Raw genomic sequence first — 15,397 nt, 5'->3', positions numbered from 1 at the left:
TCAGTATCCCTCCATTCAGACCTAGCAGGTGGGTGTTTTATCCTAAAATAAGCACACAGAGGTTTGGCGGCCTTGCCGAGGTCACCGCTGGCCAGACATGGGAGTTGAATCTGAACCCGAGTCTGACTGGTTTCAAATGTCTCTCTCCCCCCAAGGCCCGCGTCCTCTCTTGCTAGAAAGAGGCAGCAGAGAAGGTGGGTAGCGAAGGCTCTGAGGGCATTTCTGGTCAGCCTCAGATGGGAACCAACGTAAGGCTGAGCGCCTCTCCCCTGCGGTCTTGCCCTGCCTTGCTATTGACAACCAGAGAAGGTGTTCCAGAGGGTTGTTTCCAGGATTGCAAGTGTTGTCTTCTGCTGCCTGTGTTCCCTGACCTCCTCCTGGGTCCTTGGGCCCTTTTACAAGCTGCCACGGTGAATGGCTGGACCAGTGGAAGGAGGCTTCGTACTGCCATTGGCCAGGGACAGAGCTCTGGGCACGGGCTCCTCTGCTTTCTGCAGCGGAAGCTGGGCGGCTGCTGCCTCCCCCAAAGTCTGGGATGTCACAGAAGATATACAGACTGCCAACAAACACATGAAAGAATGCTCAACATCATTAATCATTAGAGAAATGCAAATCAAAACTACAATGAGATATCATCTCACACTGGTCAGAATGGCCATCATCAAAACATCTAGGAACAATAAATGCTGGAGAAGGTGAGGAGAAAAGGGAACCCTCTTGCACTGTTGGTGGGAATGTAAATTGATACAGTCACTATGGAGAACAGTATGGAGGTTCCTTAAAAAACTACAAATAGAACTACCATACGACCCAGCAATCCCACTACTGGGCATATACCCTGAGAAAACCATAATTCAAAGAGTCATGTACCACAATGTTCATTGCAGCACTATTTACAATAGCCAGGACATGGAAGCAGCCTAAATGCCCATCGACAGATGAATGGATACAGAAGATGTGGTACATATATACAATGGAATATTACTCAGCCGTGAAAAGAAACGAAATTGAGTTATTTGTAGTGAGGTGGATGGACATAGAGACTATCATACAGAGTGAAGTAAGTCAGAAAGAGAAAAACAAATACCGTATGCTAACACATATATATGGAATCTAAGAAAGAAAAGGTCATGAAGAACCTAGGGGTAAGACGGGAATAAAGACACAGACCTACTAGAGAATGGACTTGAGGATATGGGGAGGGGGAAAGGTAAGCTGTGACAAAGTGAGAGAGTGGCATGGACATATATACACTACCAAACATAAAATAGATAGCTAGTGGGAAGCAGCCGCATAGCACAGGGAGATCAGCTCGGTGCTTTGTGACCACCTAGAGGGGTGGGATAGGGAGGGTGGGAGGGAGAGAGACGCAAGAGGGAAGAGATATGGGAACATATGTATATATATAACTGATTCACTTTGTTATAAAACAGAAACTAACACACCATTGTAAAGCAATTATAGTCCAAAAAAGATGTTAAAAAAAAACAAAAACAAACAATAAAACTTCAAATGCAAACCGCTCTTCACGAAGGGAACTGGTGGAAGGGTGGGGACGCCTCAGGGCTGCACCACCCCCATTCCTGCCACAAGCAGGATGCTGGCTCGAAGGCCTTTCCCAGGTCCAAGGGCTGTGAAGTCAGCTGTGTCACCCTCGGTTTTGAAGGGGTGCGAGCCCATCACGAGTCCTCTAGAGGCAGGGGCCTGTCCTTGTCCTATCATCTAATATACTGGATGTTTGTGTTCCTTTCCCCAAGAAAATGTAAGTTTCATGAGCGCAGGAACTTCATTTTTTTCTTAACTTCTGTCTCCCCAACACCCAGAAGAGCGCCGGGCACATAGTAGGTCTCAATAAAAATTGTTGGGCGAAGGAATAAATTAGCATCATTATCATTCCACCCCACTCCCATTTCATAGATGATGAAACTTGAGGTAGAGTTGGGTTAATGAACTCAAGATCCCTCCTAGCCTTGGGCTTTTAGGGAAGGCATGCTTACCAACTCAGTACTCCCTGGAAGTTCTTCTGCTAGTCTGACTCGCTTCCCTCCTAATTCAAGGAGGGCCCATTGCCAGCAGTGAAGACCAGCTGAGGAGCACATTCATGGGGTCCCTCTTTAGGTGAAGAGAACGGTTTCAGGTGAGGCTGCCATCGTGGAGGGAAGGTCCTCAACCCCCATATCCACATGGTTGGTTGCCACAGGAACGGTATGTCTGTCTGTTAACACGAGGAAGGGGAGGGAGACTTGAAATGACTTCGGCTATAGATCTCACAATTACTCTCCCTCTCTCTAATTTGGATGTTAATGTATTAGCTGCAGCTTTGCCTTCTAGGCTAGAAATTGTTTTCTGGCCTCCCCCGGCCTGAAATTATACATCCAGATAGAGTAGTGTTCATTAAAGTAAGATTAGGAGAGGATAATATGTGAGAGGTACGTAATCTTTCGCAAATGGTTAGTAAATTGGAACTACCCCAATTACAATCTTGTTCATCACACGGTGCTGAATTACTCTGCCTGGGACGGGAGTCTCCGCCGCAGCTCTGCTCGCCTCACATTCCATAAATATTGTAGACACATGATACTCTCAACCATCTGCTTCGCTGGTCGCCGAGCACATTTTCTGACTTTCTGGTTGACTGCAGAGAGTGGCAGGAGTGAGGCGGCCATCATGCCAGCCGGCCTCAAAGCCCAGCTAGGCCGGCCTTCATGGAGGGCTCTGCCCATGCCATGTGCCTCGGGCACCTTCCCCCAGGCCGTGCCCCCGCCGGCCTCCTCTTAAGGGGACACACCCCCACTAATGCCTCCTGTGGCTCCCAGGTTCTCACCCAGCAGGGACCCGTGTGCAGTGGGGCTAGGCTGGCGGGGATCATCTCTAGAAGGGGTGGGCAAGGCTGATGGAGCTGACTTAGAGAATAGCCCAGGGTGCTGTGGGGTGCAGGCAACGCCCTGGTCATCTGAAGTTCTGCCTCTGCCTTGCAGGGCAGACGGTCTGTAACAGGGAGTGACGCACCCACGGTTCTCACAGACTGTCTGTTCAGCATCAAGGCTGGGTGTGTCTCTTCCTCTCACCCCTTTGGTTCTGGCCAGAGCTGTTTCTTCTGATCACTGTGTGTCCCTAAAATCCTATGTCTTTCAAAGAGGCAGTGAAATGTCGTAATTAAGAGTGAGGGTCTGGCATTGGAGTGTCTGGATTTAAATCCTGCTCCATTATTGACCAGGTGTGATCCTGAGTACATAGTTTAATCAGTCTGTGTCCAGGTTTCTCCATCTGTAAAATGGGTATAATAATAATAACCTATCTCAGAGGATGGTGGTGAGTTAATATTTAGAACAGTACCTGGCATACAGTAAGTGCTCAACAAACTTTAGCTATTATTTTATTGCAAAGGTATTTTGAGTCTCTTCCTCAGATCTCAGCATCCCCCACAAAGAACATGCAGAGTCCTTGTGCTAGAAGTAAACTCCAGGCAGGAGGGAACCAGACAAAGAGAAAAGGCTGGATCCTTTTAGGTTAACAGTGCACCAGGCAGCACGTTTTACAGAGCTTATTTCATTCTATCCTCACAGATCTTGAAGCGTGTATATTATTATGCCCATTGTACAGATGAGGAGGTGAGGCTCAAAGGATTTTAAAAAGCAGCTTTCTTGTTGCTGTCTTGTTTAAAACTTTCAGTTAACCTTTTGTTTTATAATAAATCCCCAAATTCTTGAATGGCTTATAAAACCCTCCATAGTCTAGTTCTCACATACCTCCTCGTTCACCCTTTGCTCACGCCTGGTCCTATCACCTCGCCAACCCGTTCTTTGTCCATGTCACGCATCCTCCTGCTTCAGGGCCTTTGCACGTGCTGTTTCTTCTGCCTGGGCTTGACCTCCCTTCCCTGTTTGCCCAATTAATTTCTATTCATCCCTCAGGTCTCAACCTGCACTTCTAAGGAGAAGCCTTCCTGGAGTCCCCCAGACTTGATAAGGCCCCAGTAATGTATGCTTTGATAACAACCCCTGTGTCTCTTTCATTAAATCTCTTACAACTGTGACTAAACACTCAACTGTGTGTGTGTTTTCTGTCTTATTAGAGTGCAAGACTCATAGACAGAGTCTGTGTTAGTCAGGAGAGGCTGGGCTAAGCAGTGGGAACATAAATTCCAAATCGCACGTTTCTCTCTCCTGCTACCTGCCCCATGTGGGACGGCAAAGTCCTCTACTCCACCTGGTCACTCAGGGATCCAGGTCATTGGAGGCTTCAGCGCCTTGTGGCTGCACCATCTGGAACACCAAGTCTCCTTGGAGGCTGCAGTAGGGGAAGAGAAAGACTGGAGAATCAGGTGTGAGCAGGGAAATTATGGGCTCAGCCCCAGATGATGGGCACCCCTTCTGCTCCATTTCACATTGTCTGCCCAGCTGCTAGGAGGCTGGGATGTATAGGGGAACAAGTGAAATATTTGCTCTGCCACAGGGACCTGGTCCAGCTTGTTCGCTTGTGTGTTTTCCATGCCTAGCACATTGCTTGGCACATAGTAGCAGCCCCCCAGCCAATATCTGCTGAATGAATGAGCATGTCATCGGGTGTAGGTCGAGAGCCTCCCAGCGAGTGCACTGTGGAGGTGCTGGCTTTGGACCATGATCCTCCCAGGTTCAAAACCTTTGGCCTGTGCGCTCTACCACATCTTCCCAGGTTTACGGCATGCTTCTTTTCTCAGAATATAGAGAACAGAATATCTTGCATTTAGGCCTTAATAGATTTGTTTTTCCCGATGAAAGTGATGAAAGTTGCATGTCCTCCAATCAGCTTTGCAATTAGCCATTCAGCCACTCACCCAACACAAGTGGCAGCTCAAATTCAGCGAACGTTTCCTAAGTGCCTGCTGTGTACCAGGCGTGTCACCTCGGCTAGTGTGCAGGAAAGCCTGGCGAGGTGAGCCCTGCTTCCTACTTTCCCAATGAAGCTACTAACGCTCCCTAGTGAGTAGGACCTGGATGTAAAGGCGGGTTTGCTGCCTTTAAGACCAGCGCCCTTTCCCCTGTAGCAGCCAGGGGCTCTCCTACTAGAGCAGGCATCAGAATTGCCTGGAGGACTCCCTGACGTACAGAGGGCAAGGCCCCATTCCCAGTTTTCAATTCAATAGATACAGGTGGGGCCTGAGAATCTGAATTTTTAATGAGCTCCAGGGGACACCCTGCTGTAGGGTCTGTTGCCACCATTGGAGACCCTCTGGCCTGCAGTGTGCTGCCTGGTGGTGAGGGGCAAGCGCCCTTCCCTCATGAACTTGGCTCAGGAGTCCCGGCTGGGGGAGGTGGGGATCGGCTCGGCAGCACAGCCCCTGGGTGGCTGGTATCTGGTCCTTGTCTGTGAGGCTGCCTGCAGTCCACGTGTATAAAACCAGGGGGTCGCGCCGCAAGCTCTAAGGTGTTCGGCAGATCTGACGCTCTGCATTCTGTGATTGGATGAACTCAACCAGAGCTGCAGAGTCCATTGAAGTCTATTCCTAGGTGGGCAGCGCTACAGATGGAACACTGTGTAACAATAAATGCCCAGGGAAGTCAAGGAGTTCTGGGGGAGCCATTGTGTGCTCGGCGTACCCTGGGGCTCTGGGGAATCCAGGATGAGTGTGGGATGAGAACCTACTGTGCGAGGCACCAACAGCCTGCTGTGGTGACAAAACACATGCTTGAAACCAGGGGAGGAAAATGTGTCAGCATCTAACCAGGTGCTCATTGGCGCGAGTCTGTTGAGGGGCTCCAGGCAGGGTTTGGGAAGCCCCAGGGAGGGGTCTAGAACGTTGACGATAACCTATAACTACCATCTGTGAGGCAGCGTGGCGTGTACCTTCGTGGTCCCCACAGCCTGGTGGTAGGTGGGTATTTTAAGGATGAAGAAAGAGACTCAGAGTCTTGCCCATAGTCAAGACTTTGCCCATAGTCAACTTTTATTAAGTGAAGAAGTTGGTAGCTGAACCCGGCTCTACTGATAACAAAGCCCACGTTCTTGGAAACATTGGGCCGGGGAGCAAGGACAATTGTGCAAGTGAGGGGGTTCTCAGTAGGATGAAGTGGCCCAAGAGGCTGGGCGGGTGAGGTGCATGCTGACTTGGTAGAGACCCCAAAAGCCTCCCTGGGGTCCCTGAGTATGATGGGAGGCTCAGGATCGTGGAATGGCTGCAAGAAGTGTTCTGTGTTGCTAACTTTGCTGTCCAGGGCTGTCCATGGGGAGGGGTCGGGGCCCAGCTGGAGCAGTGCGCACAGTAGCTCAGGTACTCGGGATCCTGGAGGCTCTGGGTTTCCACTGCTTCTCTCCAGGTCGCTTCTCTTATACAGCGTCTTTGTGAGGATTGGAGAAAAGGCACGCCTTCCTCCAAGCAGACGTACCTGGGCATCAAGTTCCCAAGTTTCACTGGCAGAAGCTGGGCTGGATCTCTGTCCCCCGTGCCTGCTTGATCTGATACTGTGGTCAAGTGAACGATCTATACAACTTATCTGGGAGACTTGCTTCCCTCCCACTACACGTGCGTGCACGCGCGCGCACACACACACACACGCGCACACACACTCACACGTGGACCCTCTCCTTGCCCAGGGAATTCACTTCCCCGGAGGAGACTGGAAACCTGTGTGACTTTAAGCACTTCATCCCTCTTTTCCCGCGGTCTTTCTAAGCGAATCTCTTCTAAGAGGGGCTGCTGGCTGGGCTGGGAGCTGCCGTGAGAATAAAATCCACAAGGTCAGCGAGAAGCAGAGCAGAAAGCAGCGATGCTATATCTGACTTTAAGGCTGGAGTAACAAAGGAGAGAGTGTGGAGAGGCACCGTCAAGGGCAGACAAGGCTTTCGAGGAGCCCCCTTCCCCATCAAACTGTAAACACAAAATACAATGCTCAAGTCTTTATTAGAAAAAAAGAAAAGAAAAGAAAAAGGGAGCAGCAGCTGAAGAGCACGTGCCAGCAAGGGGGGAAAGAGGGGAGAGCCACACTGAAGTCAATACTGGCCAGGACAAGCATTACCCCACGCGGAACACCTCAAGCCTCTGCCTAGAAAATTTGATTGGATCTTCAGAAAAACCTATTAGTGTGTTGTCAGGACCTTCTGGTGATAACTGACCAGCTCTCTTCAATCGATGCTCTTCACTGGTGGAGCTCCTGATTTTTTAACAGCATAATTGTTTTTTTAATAACCGGCTGGCTCACCCACTCCAGCAAGCGGGGAGTCAAAGTCAGACTCCCAACTTAAAATATAGAGAAACGTGATGTTCTTAATTACACAATTACGTTATGGAGCGCCAGGGACAGAGGACGGTGGCGGGCGTGAGGCTTTCTTCGGCTAAGCCCAGTTGTTAAGAAAAGTCACAGAAGTCATTACACAAGTCAAAATTATTTACTAAATGACATCCATTCTTCACAAAGGAGCCTTTATTTATTTTTAAAGAAGAATGGCATAACCGGGATGATTTCAGCATGGCAAGGGTACCATAAAGCGACAGCAGAATTAGTTGTCAATTATACACCTTTTTAATTTTCAACTCAAGAGCTGACAACACATTTTATTTGGGGTTTTAAACGCACTATAACAACAGCAGTACTTTACCGTGCTTTGGACCTTAGATGTCAAAGTACTTCACAAACAAGTAACTGGAAACATGTTGGGGTGGAGGCTCTTTATAGCTGGAGAGCGGGGCCCACAGAGGAGGCGATTTGCCCAAGGTCACGGGCTGAATCAGAGGCACAGCTGGAAACAGTACTCATGAATACTGGTTCCTAGAGTGGGAGCTCAGCACCACCAGCCCACCCCCTCCCACACACACCAAAACAAACCCCCAAAGTCAGGAGATAACAGCAGGGCAGAGAGGTCACCTGCCCAAAGCCCAACATGTCCACGCTGACAATTTGCTCTACAGAATGGAAGCTGGGTGTGCAGGTCAGATGTCTTCACAGACTGCAGTTGCTGAAACCAGGAAAAGTAGTTGCTAGTGAAAACGTATAGGGTTCTACGCTTATTTGGGTCAGCCTGGCTTCCATCCTGAGCTTCTGAGTACGCTCATCAGATTCTTCAAAGTGTCAGCCTTCCAGGAGGGCTTGATGGCTCACACCACAGCTGTGCTCAGCCCACCGGGCAGGTCTGGGCCTTTCTCTGGGTTGGTTCTCTCCAGAACCTGGTCTATGTGCCCAGGGTTGGGGTGAGAGATTCAGAGAAGGAGAGGAGAAAGAGCATGAGAAAGGGTGAAAGAGAGGAGGAAAAGAAAAAAGAAACAAAGAGAGAGGAAAAGGAAAGAAAGGAAAAAGGAAAACAGAGAGAGGTGGGCTTGTTTTAAACCTTTGCGGGCCCCAGGACCTCTTTGTAAGGAAGCTGTGCCCACAATGTATCAAATACGTTACAATCCCACACTGAATACAGTTTATTCCTGATTATTTACCAGTTCAGTTTGGTTGCAGTTTGCTGGTTGACAATGGTATGGTTTGGTAGATATTTAAGCATTTAATAATTTTGATTTTACACTTCCCTTCTCTGTCTTTTGGAGCCCATATTTTTTCTTTCCAGGCTCTTGAAATGTTTATAAGACATAGACACTATACATATTGACCTTAAAACAGGCCAGAGGGCTAGAAGAAGGGAGAGATGAGAAAGAAAGAATGTTGACTAGAACAGCAAGAAACAAAATCAAAACCACACTGAGACAAACATTTACAAAGCAGACAGAGGGAGTTCTCGAAACGATAGAATTGCTGGTTAGAAAGAAGAAAGAAAGCAGGCCTTACCAGGATATTTCTAGGGAAAAAGATGAACAGATGAAAGACCAATCCAACCACAGATGAAGAAAAACTCTCTCTGATTATTCAATAATTTATTGAGCACAGGGCCAGATACTGTGCTTGGCTTCCAGCTCCAGATACAGAGCTGGATGAGACACAGTCTCTATTCTCAAGGAATTTACTGTTTTATTGAGGGAGACAGAAAGGTAAACAAGCAGTTCAGGTATGTGATAAGGACATGAATTGCAGTAGGCATGAGAGGTTGGGAAAGCACAGAGCAGTAACCTAAGGGAGGAGATGCTCCCGGAATGTTCCAAGGCACAGAGGTGTGACCAGTGATGAAATGGAACTTGAGGGGAGGTCAGGTAGGGGTCGGGGGGCAGGGGGTGTGAGTGGAGGTGGAGGGTCACAGGGTGGGACTGAAAGGCCAGACTAAATTGATAGCAGATCGTGAGCATTTGGATTTACAGTAAGTCCCCTACATACGAACCAGTTACGTTCTGAGAGCGCATTTCTAAGTCCAATTTGTTCATAAGTCCAACAAAGTTAGCCTAGGTAGCCAACTAACATAATCGTCTATATAGTACCGTACTGTAATAGGTTTATAATACTTTTCACACAAATAATACATAAAAAACAAACAAACACAAAAAATAAAGAAGACATTTTTAATCTTACAGTACAGTAGCACCAGCTACGTCACCACTGCTTTTACACTTGCTTCTGGACATCCTGGGCTTGAAATAAAGATACTGCACTACTGCACTCTATACAGTACGGTAAAGTCCATAAAAGCACAACCACTTGTAGAGGATGCATACATGTGACAAGGTACGCCAGACACGTGAACTAACTTACATGACTGGACAGGCAAATGCACTTTCACATCTTTGAAAGTTCGCCACTTGAAGGTTCATACGTAGGGGACTTACTGTATTCTGCAGTCTAAGGTTAACCAAGAATGGGTTCCAAGCAGGGGAGGGACCCCATTCACTCCAGTTAGGGCTGATGATGGAGCTAGGGGCCGAGGCACTGGGGAACCAGAGAAGAGGCCATTGCATTCCTGCCGTTGAAGGTAAAGGGCCTGGACCAGGCACATGACGTGGAAATGATGAGGCTGGGTCACCTTGGAGAAGTGTTTAGGGGGCAGCGGGCAGGGTTCAGGAACCAGATGGAAGTGGGAGATGAGGGTGAGGGAGGAATCAAGAATGACTCTCAGGTTTCTGGTTCATCTGAATGACGATGGTTATTCATTGAGAAAGGGGATATGAGAGAAGAAGAAGGTTTGGGGGGCACTTTTCATTTCCCCAAAGCCTCGTGATCCTAAGGCAGGTGCTATGTCCCAACGGGGCCCTTGAAAAGCAGCCAGGAAAAACCAGCAAAACTCTTTAAGAGGTGGGGAGAGCAGGGATGTGGAGAGTCACTGGTAGACTATGTGTTTCTCTTTGGCCAAAACAGAAGCATGACCCAGAGACCAAACCCTAGAAATCTGTCCATTTGGCTTCAAGAAGAAAGGGGCTTGAAATCAGTAGGGACCGAGAGGGAACATGACAGGTGCCTCTAAGGCCATGTTGGAGGCTGGACTGGGGCTCCAGTTGTGATTCATGGGTGAAAGGAGTTTATTGGAAGTTAGCTCATGAAAGCTCCGAGCTACACACAGAAATCTGTATCCTTCCTGGCTAGCAACAGAACCTATGTAACAGCTAGTGCTGGATTGAGACACAGACATCTATCAATCATACCAAATTCACTGGGTTAAACTCCATCACCCAGAGCTGACCCTTTCCTACTGGAGGAAGTAATGAGCTAGAAATAAGTACCATCTGAAGCCGAGTCTAAGGAAACCTGTGATCACGGACGTTTCAAGCCACAGCTTCAGTTTGGGCTTTCAAACAGATGGACACTCTAGCATGAAACTACCAAGATTAAAAAGAGAACACTAGCTTAATACACATGGCTGGGGAAGTGGCCGGGGCCATCCATGGAGCTGGGTTCCTAAATCCTGGCTCAGGACTTACTCAGCATTCATAGGAAGAAAACAGCCCCAGAGCAAAGCAACCACTTTTCTTTCCCGGTTTTCGATGTTGGCAAAGGGAAGACAAATGAGGGTTCTCTGGTTGGGGGACGGCGTGAATGAACCACACGCGTCCATAGATAAACCAGGAGCCCTCCAAACACGCTCGTTTGTTCACACAAAAGCTAGGCTGGCAGCCCTCTCACCAAGCCATGTTCACAGTGGGATCTTTAACGCATTGTGAGCATTCAATCAAACTTTTAGTGGTGAAACTCTGGGAGCAGAAAGCCAGCTAAGCCCAAATGGTCCCTTGGCTTTTCCATCTTTTGTGGCTGCCTGGCTGTGCTCTTGTGGGTTTTGTTGTCAACAAACTCCTGGCTTGCCTCTGAGCGCTCCAAATTACTGAAAATGACTACAGCTTAAGACTGGCAGGATGATTGTTAAAAACAACCCTGGCATTAATCATAGCTTAAGAGCTTTTGGAAAATGATTCTAATTCAGAAGGGGTGGCTTACAAAGAGGCTGGTTGAAAGCAAAGCAGACATCGAATTCTGAAAGGCCAAAAACCTCCTTGGTACCCACACCTGGCTTCTTCCCAAAATGCAGCTGGCAAAAATGTGTGGTTGGTGGCGTAGCTTACCCCACAAGCTCACCCTGAGGCCCCCTCGGGTCTTCCACGAGTCCCACAGCATCTCCCCCCCGGGTCCCACAGCATTTCTCCCCCAGCTCTGGGGCCCTTGAGATGGGAAAGAGTTCAGGGAGCGCCCACAGTTACAAGTTTACTGGCGGTCCTCGGAATAAGGAAGAGGTGGCTGGGCGCCTCGTATTCTGTCAACAGTCGGATGCCTTAGACTGGTGCTAAAATAAGCTGTGTGCATAGAGGCAGCTGCGTGGGCAAACACACGGTCAGCATTTGCAAGGAGCCAGGCAGGGCAACGAGCTAATACTTCTGCCTTTTGCCTGCCTGGAACAACAAAGGAGAATGATTTTTGCCGTCAGCGTTCTCCTTATCACGGAATCATTGCACAGTTTAGTATGATTAATGGTTTCCATTTAGGAGAAGCTGAGAATGAAAACAGTGGGGGAGTGGTAGCAACTTGGCTGGGGGTGTTTGTGGTTGCACCTTGGGTAAGAGGGTGAGGGAGATCTGGCTGGTGGTGGCCTCTGGCACGACTGGCGAGGCACTCTGGGGCGAAGAAACACATGGCTTTTGACATGCATTTGCAGGAACAGTCTGAAAGCTGCAAACTTGTGATGCACTGCTTGCCGTTTCCTCCTTGCAGCCTTCCAAACACTTGTGTCCGAGAAGCTACTCCCTCTTGACCTGCCAAGGGGAGGGTGTTTCCTTCCCAGAGGTTCCTGACTAAGGGCTGGGTCTGGGAGGCAGCATGGTGATGGGGCTGGCTGGCTGAAACTCAGAGGAACTACCTACACCACTTCTTGGCATTTCTGATGGCCACGTGGGGATGCCACACAGGGAAGGACCCCACCTTTGTGCTAGTACGGTAGCGGTGACCTTCAACATGGCCACCTCTGTCTCTGGAGCCCGGCTGGTGGACCTAGTCTCAGCTCTCAGTGGCTGGCTGTCCCGGGAGTTCTTCTTCTCCTCTCTGCAGCATCCCTTCCTTTCCACTTCTGTAGGCGCTGCTTCTGGTCAGATCTCACGGCTGCTGGAGATGAGTGGTGAGACAGAGGCCGCTGTAGCCAGAGACTTGTGGGTGCTGATAGAAACCAACCGGGAAAACACAGAGGATTCAAGAGGGCCTGATTTTTTTCTTTTTTAAGCAATAGCCTCTGTTACTGAAGCCAGAGAGGGAGAAAATTGGTGATCTTGGCTGTGTCTAGCGTTACTCAAAACCCTTCTTGATGCATTGGTGTCTCTTCAAGGAAATCTATTATTTTCCATAAACTGTCTTAAGCATCTCCCGGGCTACATTTCTGGCTGTGTTAAGAATCAAGCCATCAGGAACAGCTGTGAACGTTATACACTTTCAGCAGCAGCAATGGGCTTTGGCAGGGAAGTAGGAGCAAAAAAACCCAAGTAGGACATTTCGGTTGACAGTAATGGCATTTTCCCTTCGTTGTCCAAACGATAAAAGATTCATGCTCCTAATTGCAACACTAGAGCTGCCCCCATCACTTTATTCAGGGAGAGGAGGTTAGAGAAAACAGGTCTAGAGAGAGGGAGAGAAAGAGAGAGAGAAAGAGAGAGAGACAGAGAGAGAGAGAGAGAGAGAGATGGATAGTAATTTCGTCACTAGCTAACAGAGACTGATTAGTACAGAAGGCTCCCTTCCATAGCAATACTTTTTAATCAGGGCTGCTGTGTCTGGGCAAACAGCTTTTGTGGATTAGCTAGACCCGAGCCTGCCAGCATCCGTTGCAAGTTTAAATGATGAAATACACAACCACAGAGAAAACAAACCAAAAAGAGTAATAAAGGCACACATTTCAATATTCGGTAACCATGAAGGAATTTAAATATTCGCTTGCTATTAAAGGCTTGCAATATGCTCTTCCGACACCAGCTCTGGAAGACTGAAATGTCAATTACGGATCAATTTCCCCCTAAGTAAACACTAATGCAAGATAAACAGTATTAGAAGATGCAATGGTAACATTGCTGACTTTAGGATGGACTTCCTGCTGGTAACAGCAAGTTTAAGCCTGGTGGTTAATTAACCTGAGAAGGTAGCACTTACGGAAGGTTTAAGGTGATCATGTCTGAAATATGACTGTGAGCCGTGCACGTTTGGAGGACAGCTGGAGTCCTGCGTCGGTTTGACCCTCAGTGGTAGTCTTCATTTTCCCCGGAATCACCACCCCACAGCTCAACACCTCCAAGGATTAGGAGGGAGTAAAGTGGGACTTGAGGGTGGGTGTGCGTGTGTGTGTGAAGAGAAAAAACAGTAGACTTTAAGTCCCGTTCTTTGCTAGAATTAATTCTGTATTTAAATATGGAAGATCCGAGTTGCATTTCCTGCACTGACCACCAGGGGCAGTAGACATGTTATGTTCGCTTTGGGAGGAAAAATTAAAAACACAAAAAACAAACCAGATAACATCTCCTGTGTACAGAAGAACCTGGAAGCTGAGGATTAGAAGACTTGAAAACAGAAGATTCTGGCTTTCAAGTCTCAGTTTTGGGGTGCTGACATTATCCTTGTGCCTAACACCCTCTTGCTGGCATGTGTAACGATGTGGCGTGGGGATGACATGTGGCTCTCATGGAGGCGCACTTCACAATTTTGAGATGAACACAAGGCAAGGAATATGGTTTGAATGTTTGCAACATGCCATACCTCATTCTGAAGGCCCCTCACAATGTATGTGGGCAATGGTGAGGCTTTGCTTAGCCATTAGCAAAAATGTCATTCTCTGTAGGGAAGAACGATATTCTGTCCCAGCGGGTCCTTGAGAACGATGGGACTAATAGCAATAAACTCAGGGCTGGCTGGCTAACTTGTTCAAGGCCAACCCGAAGGCTACCTATATTGAGGATGGACTTCTAAATGTCAGGGTTGAAATACAGAATTGGTGACCTGTTCAGACTAAGTATAAAGTGAGATTCGGGCAACCAGATGCTTGGGCTGTCTCCCTGTGATGATCTGCTACTTGCTACGTGCCTGCTATGGGCCTACGACTGACTTCAGTGTGTTGCCCAGAGTCTTTTGGATGACGGCCAAGAGTCCCCTCCCCTTCTCCTGCACAGTGTCAGGACATCCAAGTACTTCATTCGGGAAATATTTCCAAACCATACATGTGCAGCTGTGGATACAAATTTCACTCTGAAGGAATTTGGCAGCCAGCTCTTCATGACTAAGGGCCATGTACTTGGCATCCTGGCAAAAAGGTGTGAGTATAAAAAGGGTCTTGGGCATAATTTTATAATGAAACAAAATGCCTTCACTTAAGCAGGGTCCTTCCACCTGTAGCATGGTGACTGCCTGGCTGCTTTAAAGCTCTGGATGACAGAATCAAAGGAACATTTCTCTGTGGACTAAGCCCACAGCAGTACAAGGATTACGTTGCCAGTAGATGGAGGACAGTGAAAGATTGCGCCAATTACCATCCACATAGCACCTCGGGGTTCTAGTTGATGTATTTGGAGAAGGCAAGCAGGCCAAAACATTCATGAAAACTCTCTGGAGGAAATGAGGGCCATTTGCACTCGCACACCGAAGGAAGGACTGGGCAACTTATCAAGCTCCTGCTGACGGGAACTGCTTCTGGAAGCTTCCCCTTGCATACCCTGTGGGACCCAAGTGGCAAAAGTGCAGCAAGACGCCACCTCACATCTGCCTCCGTTCACTGAACACCCCGGGTCCCCCTTGTCTGCAGGTCGCAGCTGTATCTGGAGCATCACGCTACAGACAAGGGGAGAGGGCTGGGGACACTAAGCATACCACGTGCCACGTGGACTGGAATAACTACCCTAGTGAGTGTTGAGGACAAAGGGGTCCTTAAACACGCTAGGGCAAGCTCCACAAGGGCACGAGGTGTCCACAGGAACCCAGATGGCTCCCTTCACTTGAGTCGTGACCACTTCTTGGTAGCCTTGGGTAACCTCTGTCTCTCTAACCACCATTCGCCTCTAGCCTGTGTTATGATTCACATGTAACATGTTTACTCTGCATCTGGCATA

Source organism: Grampus griseus (assembly GCF_964374135.1).
Source record: "Grampus griseus genome assembly, chromosome: 8".
Lineage (NCBI taxonomy): Eukaryota > Metazoa > Chordata > Mammalia > Artiodactyla > Delphinidae > Grampus > Grampus griseus.
The sequence above is the reverse complement of the archived record's forward strand: the minus strand, read 5'-3'. Positions refer to the sequence as shown.